This window comes from Dipodomys merriami, unplaced genomic scaffold (genome assembly GCF_024711535.1).
Source record: "Dipodomys merriami isolate MVZ:Mamm:240054 unplaced genomic scaffold, mDipMer1.0.p SCAF_8, whole genome shotgun sequence".
NCBI lineage: Eukaryota > Metazoa > Chordata > Mammalia > Rodentia > Heteromyidae > Dipodomys > Dipodomys merriami.
The window spans coordinates 26,740,307-26,767,684 of NW_027206401.1; the positions used below are offsets into that span (position 1 = coordinate 26,740,307).

Genomic DNA, 27,378 nt, shown 5'->3' on the forward strand with positions numbered 1-27,378 from the left:
CCATGGCCTCATGCATACAAGGCAAGCACTCTACCACTGAGCAATCTTCCTAGCCTGATTTCTTATTTTTTATGACACATTGTTTGATGTTTCCTTTTTACTTGTGAAAAACACATTAAGATAGTATATGAACATGTACATTTCATTATACACAATCCTGAGCTAACATTTGTGCTTTCACATCTATATATTAAATTGGAACTAATTCTAAGTCATGTGTTTAAAAATAACATGTTTAATAATAGAACTAAAAATGTAAATATATGTAAAAATGGGACAATTTTCCTTCTAATGATTAAACATGAATAAAGATATAAGTATAAATTATATATAATTATACATGTAGAATCATTATTGTATGAAATCAATTGATGTTGATTTCCTATTACTAATAATTTAAGTAGCTTTACTCTTTTTATTATGAAATATTGATTTTTCCACAAATTCAGATAGTTCTTCTAAACTTAATGTGAATTTAGTGGAAGTCTCAATTCGAGTGATTGACATTATCAGTAGTATCTCTGCATTTGCTACTTATTATGTTTTATAGTATCAAAAGAAAACAACAGAACACTGATCAAAAACATATCAAAAGTTCACAAAATAGAAGAAAGCAAAACCTATGGGTTACCATTCATAATGGTTGGTCATAAATGAATGTGGTAAATATATCCTGTGAAAATTTGTTTTGTTTATCATGTGATATGCACATAAATTAAAGTTGTTTTTTATTCTGAATTGTTGCTATCAATGAGTGAGTATGCTAATAGTTATTTCTCGGGCTGGACAGATTTATATATGTATATATATATAATTTTTTTTGCAGCAAATATATTGGCACTTGGTAGTGGACAGCCTTTCCTTCTTATGTTTGACCCCTACATTGTCAGCAGACTCATTTATTTTTGTGTAGAGGCTTTGTATTTTTTTCAGAGGCGCATAACCTTATTTTCCTGGTGCATTTTAATTAAGGAAACTACTGTGATTTTTCACTTGAATTTTCTCTGTGGTATATTTAGACTGAATTTTTCATGTAAAACTAAAGGGGTGGGTTGAAATGCACACATTTTGACTGTTTATCAGCAGAGAATAATCAGAAAGACTTTGATTTATGGAAATGTTACCATTACTAATTGCCATTGATGGTGGGTAATGAGTAGCTGAAGAGATAGTGCAGGGTGCGGATGACCTTGTTGGCTCACCTTTATGCACAGCTTAATCGGTGGTTACAGTAAAAGATGATATGTGCATAAAATGAAGGTGTTTGAAATTCACCCACATCCTCCAATTAATAGGACATTAAGTAATTAATCATGCAAAGAAGGGTAAAAGGTCATGGGCACTTTATTTATTTTTGTCCAATGATGTAACTGGATAGTCTGGAGAGAGGTGAGGGAAAGCACTCATCTAAGTACTTTATATTCTCTTTTAACAAGAAATACTCCATTTTCTTAAAAGTACAAATTGAGCATGATATGCTAAGATATTAGCAAAAGGACATAAAGAATGATTTTTTAAATAGTCTTAATGATCACTTCATTTTCAAGGAAACAGGCAGGCATGTTTACTGTCTTTTGGTTACTCAACACACACACACACACACACACACACACACACACACACACGTACAAAACACAAAGAAAACATTTATCACTTCAGTGGTAAGAAGGCTGCCTCCCCGACATCAATGTGTTATTGAAGTCTGTAATACTTGGACATTGTTAATTGCCTTTAGTGTCCATTGTTTATTGTCTTTTTTTGGTGTTTTTGGCCTAGAGGGGGGAATGATTAGAAAGGGAAAATTAAAAGAATAGAATAAAAGAAGAATGAAGATGGGCAGAAGGAAGCACAGAGAAAAAAGAAAATAATTTCTCTACCTGAGAAAAAATTTTACTTCAATAATTAATCCGAATGTTCTCTATAGATGCACTTTTTTGGGGCTGGGAGCAATACTGGGATTTGAAGTCAGGTCGTCACTCTCTGCTGCATGACGTACACCACCAGCTCTTATTTGCTTTAGTTATTTTTAGATGGGCTTCTGTTCTCCAACTATAACTTTTCTTTCTACATCCTCCATGTTGCTGGGGTTAAAGGCATATTTGTTGAGATGGAGTTCTCACTAACTTTTCCCTGTGCGGGCCTTGAATTGTAATCTCCTGATCTGTACTGTCATAGTAGTTGGGAACGCTGGCATGTACCACTACATCCAGCAGCCCCATACAGTGCTTTTGTCAGACAATGGTGCTGGCTAAATATGTTTGAAAATAACATGTAAAAGAATGAAATGCTGATCAAAAGAGTTTTAATGGCAGGAAGTTACAGAACATGAGCACATACTGTACTAAGTCCTCAAAGAAATGCAAATTAAAATAAGAATGAGAAACTATGACACACATGGCAAGAGGACAGTCATGAAGCTGGGTTTGGTGAGAGGAATGTGGAGCAAATGAAACCCTCACATAGTACTGTGGAAGATAAGTCTATGTTTTCAGTTACTTTGTATCAATTAACAACAAGCTAATCCATTCAAGGTATAAGATTAAGAGATCCATGTAAAAAAGTTACCCAGCAAAAGTACAGAAAGGTTCACAGTATTACCATTCATATTCATGCCAAACCAAAAATAAATATAATTTTTTAAATAATATAATGGTCAAATAAATGAGGATACAGTCATATCATGGAATATCACTACTTGATATAAATGAACAAAATACTACCACACATTATGCCATAGGTGAAATTTGTAAACATGTTGAGGGAATCAACCCCATCCTAAAAGAATACACATTATATTCCAGTAACATAAGCTTAAAAACAGGCAAAACCAATGGGCAAGTTGGATATCCAGTTAATATTACTTATACATTATTATCAATGCTGGTTTTTTTTTTTTTTTCTTGGCCTCAATGTTGCTTCTGTAGCTATGCTCAAACTGTAAAAACACATTATGCTCACCATTGGTGAATTATGTACTTTCTTGTATTGACCTAAGTTAAAAAACAGTGACAAAGTGTGAATAAAACCAATGCTCATAAAAATAGTATTGGGAAAACTAAAATAATAATTAAGTGTTATATATTAGAACAAGACCTAATGTGATATCCCAAATGATTACATATTCTTGGTCACTTTTCACCCTGGATTTTTCTCTTTGTATAGACATATAAAAATACTATGGTTCGGGGGCGGAGGAGTCTGGGAAGGGATGTGAAGGATAAACAAAGGAGGAGGCTGCAATGCTTGATAAGAAATGTACTCATTATCTTGCCCATGTAATTGTAACCCCTCTGTACAGTATGTTCACAAAAAATAAAAATAAAAATTAAAAAAATAAAAATAAATAAAAATACTATGTTCTCTGACATCTTAGGTTCTTAGTATGACCCCTCCCCCCGCCTACATCTGCTTATATATTTCCTTGTCTGCCTATTCTTTTATCAAATTGTTACCCTTATTTTATTTTATTTTTATTTCAGCATAAGTTCCATCAGAATTGGGATGATTTTTTTTCCCAAACTGGCTTTGATTTCTTCAGTTTCTTCTGTACTCAAACCCAAATCTATTCCCACCTGTATTTTGTACAGATTGAAATGGCTGGTGTTGTGCTGGTATCATTTTTCACATGTTCCCTCTCCTGATAGACTATAATGTCCTCATGAGTATACCCCATACTTTTTCATCTTCCATTTCCAAGACAATATTCAGTTCATTTTCTTAGGGGGAAAAATGCCAACTTCTATAATATAAAGTTTAAAATATTTTGGATAGAATTTAAATGTTGAAGTTTTTTTCTCTTGTTAAAAAGTAATTGAAGAAAAAAAAATCCCATTTTCCAAGCAATGTACTAAATTTGGATTTCAATGTAATTAGAAGACCCTCACATAAATATTGGTATTAGGCCTTCACCTTTAAAAATGAGATCACCTATTTATTTGAAAGCCACTAAAATTTTATTAATTTTTTTACCAAGAAAGACTTCCTTTTAGCTTCCTTTGTCTATGTTTCTTGTCTTTCTCTCTGGAAATCAATGCCTGTAGTCTGCTTCTCAGAAACCTATAATATAAAATACATACTCAGAGAATGAGCTTTGTTGCATTGAACTAGAAATTATTCTTCGATTTTAGAAATCTATGCATATGACCTTGTTTGTCACCTAGTCTACCTATTCTTTTTGCTTATGACCCATGAACCAAATTATTTGATTTTTTTAAATATATGTTCTTCTCATATCTGAGAGTAAGGATTGTGAATGACATCTCAACACATTTGTCTTTGAAATTATAACTGCTTGTTCTTTTTAACAAGTTTCTATAAAGTGACTAATTGAATTTTAGTTTTAGAGTCTCTAGAGTAACCATTTGACAGTATTTTAAATTATGACACTATTATATTCAACCTTCAGTCTGCTACCTTTTACTGATAATGTAAATCATCATGCAGTTCTTCATTTAAAATGCACACACTGTATATTATAAAAAATAAAAGCTCTTTGTCATTAATCTGAAGAGTATAGCAAGAAACTATTCTTCCTCTCCTAAAACTTAGTGAGCTGTGATCCACTACTTTAAGCCCCTACTAGATCTCAATTTGGAGCCATGTCAAAGCTTCCAGCTATGGTGTAATCCAGAGATTACACCATAAAAGAAGAGAAATGAATAATGTCATTAAGAAATGATCCTTTATATTTATTTGATACTCTTAAGAATAGATGTCTTTTTTTCTCTTAGTTAACTTATGAATTATTAACTAGGTTGTTAAAATAAGGCTTGCTTTCTTCAAATATTTATTTAGTGAGATACAATGTGCTTCTGTGTTTGGTAGGGAACATGCATTGGTCACATGATTTTTGTGCTTGACTTTCTTCTGACAGTGTGATATAGTGAAAATTCAAATAATCATTTCATCATGATTAATGATCCACAATGATTAACATATACAATGGTTGATATACACATATACATTGGTATATATAGAAATATATGTATGTGACATATGAATGCATGTTAAGTTGATGAGTAACATCATTTCAGCTGATTTTTCTAGTTAATGATATATCTTTTAGTTTTCTAGAGCACACGTATAATTGACTAAAATAATATTATCAGTGTTATGAATGCATCCTAATGCATTTCTTGAGAACTTTGAAGGGAATTTAACTTAACGATTTCTAATATGTCTCTTTGAAAATGGTATTCACTGACTAAAACCAATAGATCACTTTAATAGATCATTTTGCTTTTTATTTTTATCACATACATTATGGAAAGTAGATAATAACTCTTTTTGAGATAGGCTCTCACTGTTGCTATAAAGGCCTGTTATCTATCTATCTATCTATCTATCTATCTATCTATCTATCATCTATCTATCCATCTATCCATCTATCTATCCATCTATCTATCTATCTATCTACCTATCTGTCTGTCTATTTATTTATTTACAAAGTTATACCTGCTGGAAATCTCACACAGTTGAATTAATAGAATTTTTTGACAGAGTATCTGCCAGAAATAGAGCACGGCAGTGAATGGTAGAATAAGGTTATATGCCTGTGGTGTTGCTAATGAGATGTCAAATTCCTAATACTAAGGCTAGTTTCTTATTTTTTCTTTAGAGCCCAAGGTGCTGGTTTACTTCCTTTTTTTTTTTTTTTGGTCACCTAGCCTGCATTATTTACTAATAAGCTGAAACTGAATGCATGAGTAAACACTTGCAGTGTCATCCTGTGTGTGAACACGTGAATTTGTCTTCAGGAGAATTGGGAGATGAGGTAGTGGTGGGAGAAGAAAGATCGAGGAAGGGTGAGGAAGGGTCAGTGAATGACTACACACGAGTTCTTCAGCACTGGTGGGGAAACCTGTCAACACTGGAGATAGGAATTAGATTGTTTTCTTTTAGAAATTCTCTTTAAGTAGTTGTAAGAAGGGATCAATGTTCTTTCCCATCTCTTCCGACCCTACCCATTCCCTTCAAGTAGGAATTAAATTCTAACGATTTTGAAACCTTGTAAGTTTAAATGTGTAACAAGCTAGGCTTTGTTCTATGAGTTTGATAATCTTTAAGCAATTGTTTTTTTAATCTGATACTTGTTCAGAAATGTATTCAGAAATGTAAAATAAAAAAGATGAAAAATTACACTGATATCTGCTTATTTTGTGCCATCTTTCTCCCCTAACCCAGTCCCTCTCTGAGCACTCCAGCTTCATCAAACTAGAATCTCTGAAAATCATTTAAAGGTATAAGACCCTATGGATAGTATGGTTCTGCCAACTCAAACACTTTGAGATACACATCTCTGAGATGAAAGTTGTTACTATTGTTAGCCTTCATTTACTGGTGAGATATCATATATGTGTGTATGTGTACATGGATATGTCTGTGAGAATACAATCACCCATATATACATACACATACATTTGAACTCAAGGCCTTGAAATTGCTAGGTAGATGCTCTACCACTTGAGCCATGACACTCCAGCTCCTTTTGCTTTTACTATTATTATTGTTATTATTTTATTTCTTTGTCAAGGCTTGAACTCGAAGCCTAGGCACTGTGATTGAACTATTTTGCTTCAGGACAATGGTCTAGCAGTTGAGCCACAACCCACTTCTGGCTTTTTGGTGATTAATTGGTGATAAGGACTTCCCTGAAAGGGCTGACTTTGACCTAAGATCCTCAGATCTCAGTCTCTTGAGTAGCTTAGATTGCAAGCATGAGCTTGTTTATCATTATTATTATTATTAAATTTGAATTGAGCCATACATTTACTAACTACCTGACCAACCTGGAATTTTACCCTCCTCTTTATGCTTCCTGTGTAGCGGAGATGACAATGGTATGCCACCACACTGAGCTACTGGTTGGGATCATTCTCTCGAACTTTTTTGCCTGAGTAGACCGGAAAATTTGATACTCCTGATGTCTGCCACCCAGTTAGCGAGCCACTGTGTCTGGCACGATATCATGTATATATTTTTGTTCTACATAAGAACCTACAAAATAAGTGAATAAAATGAATAAACCCAGGGACAGAATTTGAATTTAGGTTTTTCAACCTAAATATTAAAGTCAGTGCTGTCTTGGTAGCATCCTGCTTTGTCGTTGTAGCTTTGCTGACTAATTTCCTTGGCTTGGACATGAACATTAAAATCTACCATGGAATGAGCGATTTCATTGATTCTACGTAAGCCATAATGATTTTTATTAGTAGTTTTCATATTTTAATGCTGTAAAAGACTTCATAGGAAACAGAATTTAAGGTCTGCTTTGTTTGGAACTGCTACTGAGATTTAGGTTTCCCTCCATGGTATTCTCAGCTCCTGTGTGGGTACTCTGCCCTTGCTTTGATTTTTACCTGTAAGCTATTTTTAGTTATTTGATGAATACTTGCTATTCATCTGTCTAAACCAACCTTAAGAAACACGTATTATTTTTCTCATTAGAGCATGGCTGGTAGACAAGAAATGCATGGGCTAAAAGAATCAAACTAAAGTTAGGGTTTGAGAATAATTTGAAGAGTTGGTTTGCAGTGGGGTATTTTAGGCCAAGAATTATGGGCTTATATCAATGTGCAGTTCCACACCATGTTATCAAGTGTCTGTTGGTGTTTTTTGCCCTGAGCACAGAGAAGAGAGTTTACCACTTTCAAGTTGCTTATTAAGTGCAGTGAGAGTTGGAGGCAGTGCAGGGTGAGAGAGTGAAAGGCTATAATGGACTGCTTGAAGGGTGAGCCACTAAATGAAGGCTGGTTTTTAATGTAAGGACTATTACCCTTATGGGTATAAATGCAGCATGAAGAATGTCTAAATTACAGAGGATGGAACTGCCATGCTGAGACAGGATTTTTTTTTCTTTTTTCTTTTTTTTGGCTGCTATTTCAGGGACATAATGTATCTTAGTTTGATATGTCCCAGTATATCTCAGGGGAAACACAGCTTAGTATTTAAAAAGGAAGAAAAGAAAAGAATTATGCTGGTGTCAGTGCTGGAGAATCTCCAACCTCTTGAATAAATTAAGAGATAAGAATATACACTAATTTCAAAATCTATATAGTCACCTATAATATATACTTTAAGATCAATAGATAGTCCAAAGAAACAAAATTGCTTTTCCTTGCAAATAGTATAACATAAGTACAGTTATGACCTTAGACTGTTCCTTTCCAAAAATAAACTTGTCTCATGATGGCTAGCATCTATCTTTGTTTATCTGTGTTTATTATATTCCAGACATAAAAAGGATGCCTTTGAAATAAATTGAAAAGTAACAAAAAGGGAAGTAATTAAAAGTAGCAAAAAGGAAGTAATTGCTTAAAAATCTAAATATTATCAATGATCTCCTATAGTTAATGTTGTGAAAAAAATATATGGCAATCAAGAATAGCAACAGTATTTTATAGCATCAATATTAATACTTAACAATAATAGTAATTGCCTTACTATTGTAATTGATTTTCATAGTTAAAAATTAAATAGCAGGGGCAGGGAAGGTGGCTCAGTGGTAGAGTGCTTGCCTTGCATGCATGAGGCCCTGGGTTCGATTCTTCAACACCACATAAAGCCAGAAGTAGTGCTGTGGCTCAAGTGATAGAGATCTAGCCTTGATTTGAAGAGCTGAGGGATAGCACCCAGGCCCAGAGTTCAGGCCACAGGACCTACAATAAATAAATAAATAAAATAAATAAAATAAATGTAATATGATTATAAAGACACTAGATTTTGATTTTAGCTACTAATACCAAAATAGTATCAACTTACTATGCAAATTATTTTGCAGAAATACAGAATTCTTATATTAAACATAAGACTAAAATAAAGTTGTATGTTAGGTAGGGTTGTGTGTACTTGTGTCCCAACTACTTACACAGCCAAGACAGAACTAGGAATTCCAGACCAAACTAGGTAGTATGGAGAGACATTGTGTCAAAAAAAATAGTAACAAAGTAGTAGAAGCTTGCTTAGCTGACCCAGTCAGTCAGCAGCAACACCACCAGTTAAACCCTACTAAAAACAGGATTAAGTTTTACAACCTTTTGTTAAGCAAAAACTGATAATACTAAGATTAACTTACTATTTTAACAGAGAATCTAATTTAACACAATGTGATTCCGTTCAGTGTTACTGTTTTCCTGTGAAATTGTTGAGTGTGGGAGGGAGGAAAGAAAGAAGGTGAGAGAGAGAGAGAGAGAGAGAGAGAGAGAGAGAGAGAGAGAGAGAGAGAGAGAGAGAGAGAGAGAGAGAGAGAGAGAGAGAGAGAGAGGCTATCAGAACTAAACCACATTTTGCAAAAATTTTGCAACAGAGCCTATTACTTATCTTCAGAATTTGGCATTTGTTCGTATTATATTCCAAGACAAATTATCTAGAAACTTTTTTACATTTCTAATATCCATTCAGGTTCTGTCTTTGTGCAATCTTTTGCGTTCCCTAGCAACCAGAAACTTTTTAATCCCTGAAGAGAGAATTACTGTATTTTCCCTGGCACTGGTATTGCCAATTCAACTCACAGCAATGTCCAATTAATGTTAAAAATCTGTTTGTGAAATTCAGAGGTTCTCTGTGAGCACACTAACAGATAATTTTCTGTTGTTCTTCTCATTAACATCATTAGCATTATAATGTTCATGGTGCTGGTGATTGTTGCATCCTAGGTAAGGTTTTTGTTTTTTTCCTTACCATGAAGCTACACAGCCCTTGACATTTTTTTTTTTGTGTGTGTGTGTGAAAATACTGTACAGAGGGGTTACAATTACATGGGCAAGATAATGAGTACATTTCTTATCAGCATTGTAGCCTCCTCCTTTGTTTCCCCTTCCCATCCCTTCCCATCCTCTCCCCTCCGCCCCCACTCCTCCCCCCCCCCCCCCACCAAAGTTGTAAAGTTCGTTTTCGCCATAATGACTTGTACTTCTCATTGTTGCAATGGGTCCACCTGTATCCCTATTTAAACGATTTGTTTTTTCCCTTCCCCTCCACAAATTATAACAACATCAAATACAGTGAAAGCAGGAGTTATACTGTGGGGGAGGGACATAAAGCAACAAAGAAATAATCTTATAAAGGTGTTAGAAACAGTCACATGAAAGAAAAAAAAACATTTGAATACATATTTTAGGGTTCATTTCCCTAACATCAACTTATCTGACCTTTTCTGCTTGACTCAGACATATGCAAATAAGGGAAACCATGGGGCCTATGTTTCTTTGGGCCTGGCTTACTTCACTTAATATAATTTTTTCCAAGTCTTTCCATTTCCTAACAAATGGGGCAATATCATTCTTTCTGATGGAGGCATAGAATTCCATTGTGTCTATATACCACATTTTCTTGATCCATTCATCTACTGAGGGGCATCTGGGTTGGTTCCATATCTTAGCTATAAATCTTAGCTATAGCAATAAACATAGTCGTGCTAGTAACTTTAGTGTGGTCTTGTTTGTGAACATTTGGGTAAATGCCCAAAAGTGCAACCCTTGAAATTTTTGAGTCATAAGTGAAAATATTTTTTCAGAAAATTTAAAAATATTAGCAAAAATATTATGACACAATTGGCCTGTTATGTTAATATGTTGAGAAATCTCTAGCTGGAGGTTGTGTCAAATTTTTGCTGCATGGAATATGTCTCAAAAGCCAGCCTGATATAATCAGACCAAAATATAATGGCAAACCAAAATTATTACTATATTATTTTCACAGGTCTTGACTAGACATGGCAAATCAAAATTATTATTCTTATTTATCATTATGCTTTAATAAGAGTGTTGTAGTCCTGGAAAAGGAAAAAAATGTTACTTTGAAATGATCTTTTTTACTTAGTAGCTGATAATGAGCAGAGCCTAATGATAGGGTAAGAGAGTAACCTAACTGAGTAACAACAGATTACCCTTCTTTTTAAGAATGTTTAAGAAAGAAATTCAGTAGTAACTATAGAAACCATTTGGATGTTTAATTTTCTTCTTTTAGTATTTGACTTTGTGGAGGACTAAGAAGTATTTCACTTGGCATTTTATACAAAAGTAAAACATGTTTAGACTCCCCAGACTTGGGAAAGTGATATAGTAATACATTTGATTTGCCACTTTTAAGCTTCAAGGAATAACATTTAGACAATGTTAGAGAGTATGCTGTGTTTGTGAAACAATTTTGCTTGTGACAAAAGTTAAGAAATTTGGTCTGGGAATGTGGCTTAGTGGTAGAGTGCTTGCCTAGCATGCATGAAGTTCTGGGTTCCATTTCTTAATACCACATAAACAGAAAAAGTCAAAAGTGGTGCTGTGGCTCAAGTGGTAGAGTTCTAGCCTTGAGCAAAAAAAAAAAAAAAAAAAACCCAGGCACAGTGCTCAGGCCCTAAGTTCAAACCCTGGTCTGGCAAAAAAATAAAATAAAATAAATATTTAATGTTAAGAGCAAGATGAGACAATACCACTTCACTGTGCATTTTAACATGAGACAAAACAGTTATGTGTACTGAAATAAAGTCAATGAATAATAACTCAAAGTCTTAAAATGAGGTTTAATCTTCTTTTTTCCTTTTTTCCTTGAGAACATTTATCAGTTGTGTGGAATTCAAATCTTTGAATGCATGGAAGTATGGAAGGACAGTATTGGCCTAGAAGTAAATAAAAATAGCATCCAGCTAGTTCATGACATAGAACATGAGACTCTTACAAGAAAAAAAGTATTTTGGAAAAGAATGTGAATTTAACACAGTACAATAGGCTAAAATACAACAACATATTATTGCGTAACATTTCATTTTTGCTCATATTTGCTGTAGATGAAATCTTTGGAAGTTTTTATTTTTGTAGCAGTATTAGAAGATAATATTTTTACAGTATGTGTTATAGTTTAATGTAGCTACTAAGAGGATAATTGTCATCTTTCTTTACAGAGTATACTAATGAAAGTAAGCAACAGATTTTATGTAGTGGAAGTGGCTATTTCTTCTCTTGGATTTTTTTTTTCATAACAAGTTGATGAGAAAAGCCAACTATTGCCTTTGTATATAGCATTCCTTATCTTAAGCCCTACGTTTCTCTCATCATAAATGGGTTTCTTTATTTTTTTCTTTTAACTCTTTCTTTCTTGCTTGCTTGCTTGCTTTTTATTTTTTGTGCTTTTTATTTTTTTGTATATTTTTTATTGTAAAAATAGTGTACGCAGGAGTTACAGTTACATGAGTAAGGTAATGAGTATATTTCCCACCGAGAGTTGTTACCTCCTTCTTTGTTTTTCCCTTATCATCTCTTCCCTCTCCACCTATAAATGGGTTAGTTGAAACCCATTTTTAAAACACAGTAGCTTTTAAATCCAGGCAATGGTGGCTCCTACCTACCTGTAATCTTAGCTACTCAGGAGGCTGAAATCTGAGGACTGTTGTTTAAAGACAGCTCCAGCAGGGAAGTCTGGGAGACTATTTATCTAATTAACCACCAAAATGCCAGAGTTGGAGCTGTGGTCTTGAACCAAAAATGTTAAAGGATAGAGCTTAAGCTCTGGGTTCAAGTCCCAGTACTGGTACCCATGCAGAAAGTAATAGTGTTTATATTACTTCCTTAGTGTGCAAGCTGAGCAATGATTTCAGAGGGCTAATAGTAGTGTTCCAAAGAATTTTGACAGGTAATGGACACCTACAGGCCTCAAGGAGTCATTAAAGTGGACTGAATAAAGAAAATGAGTGGTAAAGCCAAACAAGTATATTTACATATATACATACAGATCTGTGTATATACACACATATGTATACATATATATGTACATATACACACATATTGTCCACACTGATTAAATAGAGTTGAAATCACTGACATTGCTTGGCACTCAATTTGCCTGGTTTTGACAGAGCAATGCCCATTATTAGTACGTTGTGGAACCCATCTTGGTAGCAGCACCAGAACTGGTCTAGTCTTTTATATGAAACAAGAAGACTGTAGAACTATCTAAACAGATGAAAGAACTAGAGTAACCAGAGTTTCAAATCCAGATTCTGCTGGTCATGAGCATTAGCCTTTCGAGCTTTCATTTCACAATCAGTGCATTAGAGATAAGATTCTATATCAAGTTTTGTTGTGCCATTGCAAGAAAACACAATGTTTGTTTGGTATCGGATAGTATCTGGCAGGTAGGTTTTGCTTAATAAATATTATTTGGCTTTTCCCTTTGGTACAAGGTGACATGGTTGGCTAGTAAACTCATTAATCTGTAAGAAATTGATTTGAATTCCTTTCACTTACTTATTTTAGCACAGAATAAATTGCATTTCTCCATTATAATTTTTCAGCAGCTCATTAGGAATTATTTTATATCCAATTCAGAAAATTACCTTTCATACATAATTGTTCAGTGTTCAGGTGCTTTGTGCTTTGATACATAATGATATCTGAAAATGATTTCCGTAACACAGTATTGTAGGTCAACTTGGACTTTTCCAACATTCTTCACTAATATAGAATAGTTGAAGTGCAACAGTAATTTTGAGAAAGCTTTTATTTTTCCTTAACTCTTTGAGAACATTAATATATATTGTGTTTTATTATGTAGTTGGCCTACTTGCATTACAAAATTGCATTGTGACCTCTTTTACTTTAATATTTGTTTCCTCATGAACTTTACTACTAACATCACCACATGCAATGTGAGAATAAAAAATTAAATAAAACTAAAACAACAAAGAAAGGAAAAATATTTAAAAACTTACTTGTCTAGGGCTGGGAAAATGGCTCAGTGGTAGAGTGTTTGCCTTGCATGCATGAGGCCCTGGGTTCAATTCCTCAGTACCACATAAGCAGAAAAAGCCAGAAGTGGTGCTATGGCTCAAATGGTATGGCTCAAATGGTAGAGTGCTAGCCTTGAGCTGAAGAGCTAAGGGATAGTGCCCAGGCCCCAGAGTTCAGGCCCCATGATCAATTAAACAACAACAACAACAACAAAAACAAAAACAACAACAACAACAAAAAACCTTACTGGTCTAGAAAATTGGAGTCTCTGTTACTATATAAAAGCTCTTAGGCAATCAGTAGGGCATATTGAGCCTGTATATGACTGATAGTTGCCCTTGTTTTTAAAACCCAGATGTTCAATAATACAGATTTTCATTTGTTTTTATTTTTATTTTTATTTTTTTTAATTTTACTCATATGTGTACAGGTGTTTAATTGGATACAACATATTTGAATGATCATTTTATAACCTTCTACTAGATATTAGGACTGGGTAGAAGTTGTTAGTTCTTGTAAGTTCTTGTTCTAATGAAAAATTATGCTATCTCTGCTCTGGATATCTCTTTTGAACAATGTACTATGGGTAAACTCAATTTCTTCTGCTTTTTATATTCCTTGTCTATACCATGGTCATGATAATTAATGTATTGTAAATAAATGACTATCAAATACATATGTTTGACAGGTATTAAGATGTGTTTTAAAAGGTTTATAGTTTAAGCATTGCTTATATGTATGTGTTTGTATATTTTTGAGTAGTAATATATTTAAATTTTTTAAGCACTAGTCCATCAAAAGACTTGAAAAGAGTAGTGAGAATGACAGAATTTTATAGCGTACAAAATAAAAAGTGGGCTCTTCCCTAGGATCCAGAACTTGGCGTAAGGTCCGTCCGTCCCTCCCTCCCTCCCTCCTTCCCTCCCTCCCTCCCTCCCTCCCTCCCTTCCTTCCTTCCTTCCCTTCTTTCTTACCTTCCTCCCCTCCTTCACTCCCTCCCTCTTTCTTTCCTCTTGCCCTCCTTCCCTCCCTCCCTCCCTTCCTTTCTTTCTCCCTCCCTCCCATTCTTCTTTCCTCCCTCTTCCCCCACCCCTTCTCTGTCCCCATACCTTTAGTTCCTCACTTCCTCCCCCTCTCTCTCCCCCATTTTGTTTTGGGATCCACCTTACTATATAGTTCAGGCTCACTTCAAACTTGATATCCTGCTGCCTCTTCCTTCTTCAGTGATGGGGAACTTATATAAACTACTATGAAATTTTTTGTTCCTTATTAATTGTAGCACATTGTTGATCATTCCAAGTTATGTCATCAGCAAAACAATAATTACCTTATTATTATTAGGCAACAAAATCTTAGAGAGCAAACACTAAAAAAACCAACAAAATTGTCACTAAGGGAATTTGTTGCATACCCTAAAGTGAATATCATGGAGAGTTAGAGTTTGTTTCCCCACAAACTGAGCAAATAATTAGCATTTTTCCAAGAGCCTGAGCATATCTATAATATATAAATGATATGATATTTAAGAGAAAAATAAAACAAATTATTCCTTGTTTTAAGGTACTTTATGAAAAAAAGTAAGCTCTTATACCATTTCTCACAAGAGTACATTTTACAAAAGACTCAAAATTTGGAATTTAAAGTTTAGATTCCAGCATACTACATGACTAGAATAAATGAGCTTCTCTTTCTGAATAGTAAATTTGAGACATTATGATTTGACCTTAATTTGACTTAAGGTTGTTGTAAGGATCAGACTAAATTATAATTGTGAGCATACTTTGAATCAGTGGAACTAATTTTTAACAATCTGCTGTAATGTAAATAGGTTGGACCTTCGATCTTCAATTATTCCATGTCATTTTATTAACTCATACTTCAAAGAGCAGAGTAAACCATATGGTTTATGACAGTATAATATATAATATTTAATGTAATTGATTCCCAGTATTTTATCCCATATGTTTAGGGAGGAGGGTAAATGGAATATAGAAGCACAAACCAAGTAAACTGGAGTGTGTGAGAATAAAGAGTAGACTTTTTAGTCAGAAACTAGACAGACTATTAGAATATCAGACAAGTTAAGCTAAAAATTAGGTACTATGTTACATTCTTTGCTTTCCTTATATATTGTCTAGATTAGTCTTTTACTATTGTGGATGTTCAGTAATTAAAATCATTTCTTAAGTTTTAATATCTAAAGGTTTTTTGTTTTTTTTGTCCCTATCTGTTGGGGGTTTGAACTCAGGCCCTGAGGAGTTCTGTTTCTGAGATGTTTTGCTCAAGGTTAGCACTCTACCATCTTGAATCACAGCTCCATTTCCGCTTTTTTTTTTGGGGGGGGGGGTGGTGGTCATGGGGCTTGAACTCTGGGCTTGGGCACTGTCCCTACGCTCTTCAGCTCAAGGTGAACACTCTACCCCTTGAGCCACAGTGCCATTTCCTCCATTTCTGGTTTTTAAGTTGTTAACTGGAGATAATAGTTTCATGGGGACTTTTCTGCCTAGGCTGGCTTTGAACTGTGATCTTCAGATCTCAGTTTCCTGAGTAGTTAGGATTATAGGCATGAGCCACCAGAGCCTGGTTTCTAAAGTTGTTTTAATGATAACTCATTTCTACATTTTATTTCCATCCTTATTTAAATTTTCACAATACAATAATTTTAGTGGATAAAAGTAGATGATAAAAGTAGAAGCTAATTGTGTAGAGGTAAAACATAACATTTTTGAGAATGAATAGATGAAACTTGATATTCACAAACCCTCACTATATAATTCTCTTGGAACTTACTCAGCTATGTAAGCATATTACACATTCAATTTTTTGGGTTTGCTCGGGAAGAGAATATACACTAACAGTAGTTAGTTATTTAGTTTGAATCCTGCACGATATTTTTTAAAATTAGTATTCTCTATTTGAATTTTCAATGGAAACTTTTAAATAGTTTTTTCACATATAAAACACAAAAGTTAAAGTACACCAAGGCTTATGAAAGTTGACTGTAAGTCTCATAAGCAATTCATTATCAACATTTTGTGTTATCTTTTTTTTCCTGAAAAAGATTACATATTTTATATGCTTAGAGTGTTTATACATCTCTGTGTAGGTAGTGTGTATATTTATGAAATCATGATGAAATAACATACATTTATTTTGCTGCCATAATTAATATCGTAACAAACATCCAAAATGTCTGCACTTCATAGTGATTCGTAGTAATTATTCTTGGAAGATTGTTTCAGTATGGTCTTCACAGTTTATCCAGAACCAGGGCCTAATTATTAATTTTTGTCCCTTAGTTTACTGTATTTCCTCTCTACCAAATAAACATAATAATTTCTTAATATATGTAGAAGAAAGAAATGTATAGTTCATCTTTATTAAGTTATTTAACTACATGTGATTATTGTGTTTCTATGAAAGTCTGAGTTGTAGTCTTTTTTCAAAGATTACATCTGAAGTACTTTTCTGGACTGTATTGGAGTTGTGGAATATTGTTTCTAATATATTTATAAGTTGATTTCTATGTTGTTTTGTACATCCCTCCCCCACGGTATAAACCATGCTTTCACTGTATTTGATGTTGGTATAATTTGTGGAGGGGAAGGGAAAAAACAAATCGTTTAACTAGGGATACAGGTAGACCCATTGCAACAATGAGATGTACAAGTCATTATGTCGAAAAATGAACTTTACAACTTTGGTGGGGGGTGGGCGAGGATCGGGTGGGGGGAAGGGGGGCAGTATGAGAAGGGATGGGAAGGGGAAACAAAGAGGAGGCAACAATGCTTGATAAGAAATGTACTCATTATCTTGCCCATGTAATTGTAGCCCCTCTGTATGGTATTCTCACAATAAAAAAAATCACAAATATTCCTTTTCAATATTAAGAAAGGAAGAATTGTAATGTTTAAAAATACAATCAAGTTTATACGCTTATGACAGTCTTGAAGTTGATTAAAAGTCTGTAATTGAATGAAAATTGCATGCAGCTCTCACTTTACTTGACCTTCTATGTTAATTAGGACCTTTTTTCATTCAGTTTGGAGTTATGTTCATGTCTTTGTCTAATAAACATTGATTCTGGTGGTTTTTTTGTTTCTTTGCTTTTGGGTTCTTACTGTCTTAATAGTTGATTAATTTTTCTTCTAATTGTTTCTTAAAATTTTGAATAACAAGTCAAAATGCTATGATGAAGAGAATTTAGGCAGTTATAATTATCTATTACCAATTCATTTGCCCTTTGAACAAATATTTATGTATTTCTGTATGTGCCATATGCTGTTTGAGTTACTGAGGATAAATTCATGATCTCAATAGATATATTTTCTTGTTTTCAAGAAACTTGTGTCTTTGAGGGGAAAGTTTCCTTTTCTTTTAAACCCAACTGAATAGTAAAAGTAAAATATGCAGTGTTTCCAAGATTATGAAGAAGATTAAAGACCTAAGAGATGCTCAGGCACATCCATGAAAATATCCAGGACAATATCAGCATGGGCAGAGGGCTTCCAAAGTGGAGGTGAATGCCTGGTATTTGAAATAATTTTACTTTAATCTCCAGTGTCACATAGGATGGCATAATTTGAAAAGTAAACATGGCAAAGCAATAGTCTGAGCGGGAAGACCAGTTAGAGGTCCTTGTGATAATCCAAATGAGGGAAGATTTTTAACTTGAGACCTGGATGTTATCAGAAATGATTACCCAATGTCAGATCAATCAAATTTTTCAATGATGAATTGGATATGTTATGTGAGGTAAAGACTGGAGTCCTGGATTAATAAATGTGGCATCAGTTAGCTCTTACCATGTGATAGGATGCAATCATCATGAACTATGTGGAGATTAATATGAGATTTGTGGATGATTGCAGAATTGGAATTAGAGATTTAAGTTTGAAATGCTTACACATAGTACACAGGTGTACTATAGTTATATTGGAAACCATAAGACTAGAGGAGACCCTAATCATAAACATAAACAAAGAGCACAATCCTTCCAAGGAATATGTATATATCTCCATCATACAGAGATTTAAAAAACGCAAAGAAATAGAGGAAACTTAAGTAGCTGAGGTCTTTGCTGCTAAAGGAATATGACATTTTGACAAACATATCAATAAATTGTGCAAGATGCTACAGAATTACCAAATGTCTGTCTTGTCTACCTTTCTATGTTTGTCATTTGAGAACTAAAAATAATTTCAGACAACAAGATGTGAAGTTGTATGCAGTTTACATCCTGGGAAGTTGGAGGAGGAGGACTAACATATTTACCTTTGAAGTTCTCTCTCCCTCTCCCCCCTCTCTCTTCCTTCCCCTTCTTTCCTCCCTCTCTTCTTTCCTTTCTTCCTTCATCTCCTGGGCTTGAACTCAGGACCTGGGCACTGTCCCTAAGCTTCTTTTGCTCAAGGCTAGCACTCTACCACTTGAGCCACAGCCCTACTTCTGGCTTTTTCTGTTTTTGTGGTACTGGGGAATCGAACCCAGAGCTTCATGCATGATAGGCAAGCACTCTATCACTAAGCCAGATTTTTTTTAATGTTAGCCATTGAGAAAAATGGGATATAATTAATTCTGACATCAGATAAAATATTATAACTCATAAGGTAGATGCAATTTTGTTGCTGAAGAACAAGATACCTAAGATTGATACTAAGATTGAGTCGGGCAAAGGTTTGTCTCAAGCAGAAATTCTGAGTGAGCCTAACAAAGGAGAAACACTGCAGATTACAATAAACAGATAGCTATTGATTATCTAGTGGTCTTTTGTACTTTCAACTTTACCCCAAACAAAATGACATGGCTTTGACAGAGAGAAGCTAAGAATATGAGGACACAGAAAGAAATCCACAGTGGCCTCTTTTCCCAGAGATTAATGAATTTATTTGCCTTCCTAAGAAGGAAAGGTTGGTGGTTGATTGGATGAGTTACTTAGTGTTAGCTATTCTCAGTAGCTCAGTTCCAAACATCAGTTGGTAAGCCAGCTGTTTGTTACCCAGTGAAGGAGCTAAAGTTGAAATATGTTGAAGTGTAAGGACAGCTGCAGATTCTAATGAATTATTGAATATTCTGAATTGTATAAGAAACTGTTAGTTCAGGTCTGTGGGATTAAAGACAGTGTTTCATGTACACCCTAGAATCCAGATGGCATTAAGACTTCTATTTATTTGAGTACATGAAGTTAACATGCTAACAAGCTATCCGTTGGGACAGAAACACTGGTCAAGCAGATGTGAATGAGAAAAAAAATCACCATGTGGAAGTGGTGCTGTGGCTCAAGGGTAGAGCGCTCACTGCTCACCTTGAGCTGAAGAGCTGAGGGACAATGCCCAAGTTCAGCGTTCAAGCCCCATGACCGACAAAAAAAAAAAAGAATCACCACATTATTCATTTTAAGGGGAAAATACTAAACGTAAAGTCAGTGTTTTCCTAAGGTTTTGGTTGTTACGGGTGGTAGGAGAACAAGTGTGTGAGAAAACACGGTATTGTATAATTCATAGATAAATCCCAGTATTTCTGTTTGTTTGGTTTCAATTCACTGAGTTGTCTGATTATAATTGAGTTGTTCATATTGTTTGCTTGAAATGTTTTGAGGCAAATGAAATCTTTGAAGAATTCAATTATACTGAAACAATAGCCACATGACACAGTAAAGTTACTGCTGAAACTAACAAAGGGTACTGAGGGAAAACACCATTGGTAGTTAGTCGTCTCCATACTATTGCGTGGAACCAAATATTTAAATTAATTTCCAAAGCAAACAGACTGAACTTTTGTAATCATGGAGGCAAGCATTTTATCTTTTAAAGTAATATGGTAAAAATGCTTTTTAATGGGGTGAGCTGATTTTAAAAAATTGATAATAACAAAAGTCTACAATTAATTTACATCATGATGACTTGCTAGTCAGACTTCTTTAAGGAAAATTTGGAATGCTACTGTGATAATTTTGAGTTTAAAATGAGATTTATGAAATAGAAAAATTTCAACAAAAAACGAATACTCATTTAAAGTAGAAACATAAACATGATTAAATATCTTCATATTAAAATGCACTGCCTCATAAATAATATTGCTATCAAAAACACTTGAGACTCCCTAGGGACTTATAAAAGAAAGAAAAAAAACATATCTTACTTTAGGAAATGAACCAATATCTGGAGCAGTTGCTTAGGGAACCCTCATTTCTATTCCCTACTTTACTATTAATTCTGTAGCTCTGAGTAACTAATTTAACCTTCCAAAAATCTCTCCCTCATTTGGGTAAGGAATGAGTAATACTTTCCAGCTACATCAATAACAGGGATGCCCTGGTGTATGACAAAGTTTATTTAGTTTATTTAATGTATTTAGTACATTAGGCTCTGGGGTAGGAAGACAAGCACTACAATATGAGCACATGCTCTCATCACTGAGATTACTTAACTATAGTTATTCTGGGGCTGTGGTGTGCGCTAGAGAGCAAATGATGCAACCTTCCTGATTGACCAAAGTCCCTCTGAAAAGCAGATTCCAGTTCTTACTCCATTCAAATCTTTGCTTTGTATGGTGGTCGGCATGGAGGAATAGTCAGGAGCTGTCTAGTGAGGCCAGGAATGTTTTGAATGATCTCAGATGTGAATGATTGATTCCTCTATGACGGACAGCCTGGGAAGGAAGAAACTTGCATTCTCCCACTTTCTTCTCATCGTTTGTCATTGGGATAAAATGTTCTGTTCTGGAATGGATTTCGTTATAAGAGAACATTTTCCAGGAAATGACATTTAAATCTTCATGGTACATGCCACAATAGCAATCTACTATAATGTTAGAGAAAGGATATAAGCTAAATTACTTTTTAAAAGCTTTTTTTCCCCCAAAGAAAGTGCTAATTTTTCATAATGTATCCAGCTTCTCAGTTTTTATATGCTTATCCTTAAATATCTGCTACAATCAATTCTTTGTACATGGAGTCTAACGAATGTTATTTTAAATAATCTCTATGTGAAGCATTAACAATGAGTACTGAGTTGTATCTTTTTATTTTATGCAGTGAAATACAAAATTAAACTTATATTTACAACTAAGGCCATTTCTGGATTGAATGTCTTATGAGATGTTCCGGTCGCATGATTTTCCAGCATTTTTACCTATATTGCCAGTCTTTGAAACTTATTTACATATGGAACATTTTTATTTTCCCTTAAGAACTCTTAGAAAGTAAAAACTGTACTTGGGGAAAAAGCCCACTCTGAAATTACTCCACTTCTGCAAACTGCATCTTATTTTATTTTATTTTACATTTGGCAATATAGAAGTTGGAAATGATTCATTAAAACTTTCATGAAGGAATGGTCAGGCTGGGAAGTGGCTCAGTGGTAGAGGCCCTGGGTTCGATTCCTCAGCACCACATAAGCAGAAAAAGCCAGAAGTGGTGCTGTGGCTCAAGTGGTAGAGCGCTAGCCTTGAGCTGAAGAACTGAGGGACAGTGCCCAGGCCCAGAGTTCAGGTCCATGACCGACAAAAAAAAAAAAAAAAAAAAAAAAAAAGTGGTGGGACAATGGTGTGTGTGTGGGATTCCATGTGTAAATATACTTTCAGTGTAAGTTCTTTCTTTTGGAGAGATTCTTACTGTGTCTTTTTTTTTTGGTAGGTTTTATTTTTTTATTTTTTAAATAAGTTTTTTATTGTGAGAATACTGTACAGAAGAGGGGTTTACAGTTACATGAACAAGGTAATGAGTACATTTCTGCATTGTTGCCTCCTCCTTTGTTTTTCCCCTACTATCCGGTCCCTTCCATCTCCACAACTACACCACCCTCCCCCAAATTGTAAAGTTCATTTTTCGACATAGCACATTGTGCATCTCATTTTTGCAATGGGTCAACCTGTATCCCTGTTTAAACAATTTGTTTTTGTTTTTTCCCTTCCTCTCCTCAAATTATACCAAAATCAAATACAGTGAGAGCCGGGGTTATACTGTGGGGGAGGGTCATACAAAGCAACAAAAAAATCACGTGGTACATTAGAAGCAATAGCAAGATCGAAAAAAAAAAACAATTTGTGTCCTTATCTTGGAGTTCATTTCGCTTAACATCATCTTATCTGACCTTTTCTACTTGTCTCAGACATATACTAGTTATTTCAAATAAGGGAAACCATGGGACCTATGTTTCTTTGGGCCTGGCTTATATCACTTAATATAATTATTTTCAAGTCTTTCCATTTCCTAACAAATGGGTCAATGCCATTCTTTCTGATGGAGGCATAGAATTCTATGGTGTATATATACCACATTTTCTTGATCCATTCATCTTCTGAGGGACATCTGGGTTGGTTCCATATCTTAGCTGTGGTAAATAATGTTGCAATACACATAGTTGTGCTGGTAGCTTTAGTGTGTCTTGTTTGTGATCATTTGGGTAAATGCTCAAAAGTGGGATGGCTGGGTCATAGGGGAGCTCAATGTGGAGTCTTTTGAGGAACCTCCATACTACTTTCCAAAGTGGTTGAACACGTTTAAAGTCCCACCAACAATGAAGCAGGGTTCCCTTCTATCCACATCCCCTCCAGCATCTGTTGTTATTAGATTTCTTGATTATAGCTATCTAACTGGAATGAGGTGGTATACCTAGGAATTAACTTAACCAAAGAAGTGAGGGATCTCTATGCTGAAAACTTTAAAAACCTGACAAAGGAAATCAAAACAGAACTTAGAAAGTGGAAAATCCTCCCATGCTCCTGAATTGGAAGGATCAACATGGTGAAAATGGCAGTTGTTCCCAAGGCTATCTACAAATTCAATGTGATACCTATCAATATTCCAACCTCATTCTTCAAGGAAATAGAAGAGGCAATCAAAAAATTCATATGGAACAATAATAGACCCTGAATCGCATAACGATCCTTAACAGAAAGAACAGTGCTGGAGGAATATCAATACCAAATTTCAAACTTTACTACAAAGCCATAATAATCAAAACAGCTTGGTACTGAAGAGACCTGAGGACTAATGGAATAGAATTGAAACCCATAAATGAGCCAAAAACCTATAGTCACCTAATCTTCAATAAGGGAGCTAACAAAACAGAATGGAAGAAAGATAGCCTCTTCAGTAAATGATGCTGGCAAAATTGGTAAATCACTTGTAGGACACTAAAGCTAGATCCTTATATACCACCCTGTACCAGAATCAACTCCAAATGGATCAAAGACCTCGGAGTCAAAGCAGACACCCTGAATAGCAGACACCTGGAATGGGAGAAACCCTAGGTCTCCTTGGCTCAGGTGGAAATTGTCTTAATAGAGACCCAGAAACACAACAAATCAAAAAAAGGTTGGACAAATGGGATTGCATGAAATTGTAGAGCTTCTGTATGGCAAAGGACATAGCTGGCAAGATTAATAGAAAGCTCATGGTTTTGGAGAAGATCTTCACTAGCCATACAACTGACAAAGTTCTATATCTAAAATACCCTTGGAACTCAAAAAATTAAATCCCCCAACAACACATCCTTAAAGAAACAACTGCCCAATAAATAAGTGGGCTAAAGACTTAAACAGAAACTTTTCTGAAGAGGAAATAAGAATGGCCAATAGACACATGAAGAAATGCTCAACCTCTCTAGCCATAAACGAAATGCAAATCCTACTGTATCTTACAGGCAACCAGCTTGGCTTGTGAAGTGGTAAAGTTTAAATCACATGCAATGCTAAGGCTCTTTAAAAGAAAGTGAATTAAGTCGACTGTGCAGCTTAGCTGTGGTGATTTTTCTTTTGGAAAGAAATGAAGAGTTTTATTCTTATGTAGTCTCTGCATAATGGAAAGATTTTCTGGTACCTGCATTTTAAAACACCATTCTTATAGTCTATAATTTTAAAGTACTTTAGAAGTAGACATTACTGTAGAAATCTGGCCCAACTTTCTTACTTTGACTATATGAAAACCTGTTTCCAAAGTAGTAGGGATATTTGAAGGTGAAGAACATTAAGCTCCTTAAAATTAGAAGCAGGTGAAAATATTCCCTCACTTTAGTTTTTTGACCTGAAAGAGTTAAAGGAGAACTACTTATGAGTCACCTAGTCTTTCTGCTGGTTAATGGCATGCTTGGGTCAACAGCACTTATTTGATGTTAAAAATAACTTGGAAATAACTTGACAAGAATGGCAAGGCTTCACTGGGGAGAAATTAGGATTACTCAAAGGAAGCTTCAGCTAGTCAGAGGAAGCAACCAGGAAAGGAAGGATTGCCCTGCCACAGATTTGCCTGGATTTTGATTTTCTTTCTTCCTCTTTAAAAAGCAGAACAGTTCATTGTTAAGGGACCTCTCCCATCATTAAAAGTGGACTGTTCTTACATTATTGATTTTGTTTTGTTTGTTTAAATAGAGTAAAATTCTCCTTCAGTTTATTTTCTCTGCTCTCTTTCACCTTGAATTTATTTTCTCTATTCTTTACTTCTTAGGATCCCTGCCTGCTTCTGACAACCTTCTTTCTTATGTCTAAAACACAAGAAAATTAGTAACTGAAAATTTCCTGACATCTGTTGATTTATAAAGCCAGTGACATAAAATATATTCAGCAGTGTTGGAAGGAGAGGACATTCACACATTTCACATTGTGTTTGAGTGGATGTGGGGATGGGCAATTAGTCATATCTCCAACATTCGCCCTGTGTTGTTTCTTAAGTTGCTTTCTACAACTAAGCTTACATTGTAACCTATTATGACAAGAATACTTTGTTTCTTAAGAAACTTTCTCAAATTCTCAGGTAGAGCATGAGTTTGTATTTTTTAATAGCATTTCATGGTTTCTATCTCAGCACTGCTATTAATGTAATGGAGGTCTATAAGAAAGGCAGGCATTTGGGATTAAATGGTGTAGATGCTATTTACATATTTAACAACTTGGAGAGACGTTCATTGTTGTCATATTTTAAACTATATTTTTATGCAGGTTTTCTGCCAACTATTAACTGTTAAGGCAGTGGTGATCCATCTTGGCTGTTTTTGACAATTCTGGAAGCCTTTACAAAAAAAAAAAAAAAAGCAATTGGGTAAGGTCCCACCTGAGACTAGTTAAATTTAAATCTCTAGGAATAGGGCCAGGATATTGTTGCTTTGAAAATCACTCCAAGGCATGTTAGGGTAGAACATATATCGGGATAAACACTGAATTTAGCAAAAGTTGGATTGGAAGACAATACTATAGAATGATGTGGGTATTGTAGTGGTGTGGCTTTACATATATCCTGAATTTTATGGTCATTTCTCTATGTAAATGCCATCAAATTGTACAAAATTAAATGGAAGGGGTAGAGATGAAGCAGATAATTCAGCATTGCCTGTTGGCAGTGTGTTTAATTTAACCATATACCAACCGATATTTACTGAGAGTCTGCTATGTAGACTATGTAGTTAGAATGTTGAACTATATAATAAAATATTCTTTAGGGAGTTTGAACCTTTGAGGAAGATATCTCACAGGGGTCAGGGTTTAACCCAGCTCACTTTTTACCCAGGTTAGAACCTTTCTCTGCACCTACACGAGATAAGAAAGAAGTAACAAGATTCTGAGGCTAGCAGATGTAGATTCATGTTTCTACGTCGTTATTATTGTTCTAGCTGATATATGTCAAATGCACATTAGGAAGTGCCTCCGCTTCTTCCTTGTATGTAATTATTTTGTAACGTTGCAAGAGCATTGGGGCTACAAAGTTTCAGAATCAAGAAGACCTGGTTTATCTTTCATGTCAGTGGTCTGTATTTTACTTATCTTCAACTTCTTCAAGCTTTTATTTACTCAGCCATAAATTGGACTTTGGATTTCTACTTTGTTAAGGATTCTGTGCACTTTTAAACTATGTAAGGCCCTTAGCCTGGAATTCGGTACAGTTATGAGAGCAGAGTGACTGTTGTTGTTTAATAGCTAAAATCCAGAGATGTGTAAATTTTAAAAATACGTAGTGTTCCACAAGAAGAGGTGTGAAACATAATTAGTTTATGTCTTTTCCCCACCATTTAAAAGCTTTAATTTTATCAGTTGTACTAGTGGAATTTCTTGGCTTGCTTATAGTGTTTTTGCAAGAGGTGATCCAAGTTTTCTTTTTTTTTTTTCAGGCTTTATGAGAATTATTTCCTAACACTACAATTTAGAGCCTAAACAGCTAGTCACAGTGATATATTACTTCGAGAAGTATCCAAGGTCCATTTCACTTCTGTACTTACCTTGGACTTCTCTGTATGACCCCAATTCGGATGGTTTGCTTCTAATAGTAGGGGCTCATCTGTCAAGGGAATGCCACAGAAAGCCCTTTCTCTCTCTGCTACTCAGACAGATAACTCCTTTCCTGTGACTGATCTCAACTTAGAGCAAGTGTAAAACATTGTCACTTAAGTCTTGAGGGTAACTATCAGTGTGAGTTTCTCCTGAGAGAGTTAAACATAGGGTAGCAATTGAGTATCAGACTTTGTTAGGTTTTAAATGAATCTTATCAAATTGTCCTTGTTTTTTGTGTTTTTGTTTTTCTTTTTTGGTTTAGCTTAAATATTTCATAAGATTATTTGCTTGGAACACACTCAACCCTCAGGAGAGATACTTGTAGTTCTTCTAAAAGTATATAGTAGAGATAGACACAGCTGATCTAGTACACACTCAAATACAGGCTCCATAGCGATTAGCT

General features: G+C 34.7%; 1 protein-coding gene across 13 annotated transcripts in view; it reads left to right on the forward strand.

Annotated features, from left to right (window-relative positions):
• Ptprk (protein tyrosine phosphatase receptor type K) overlaps positions 1 to 27,378 on the forward strand; it is a 502,301-nt gene that overhangs the window by 120,189 nt on the left and 354,734 nt on the right. The window lies entirely within an intron of this gene.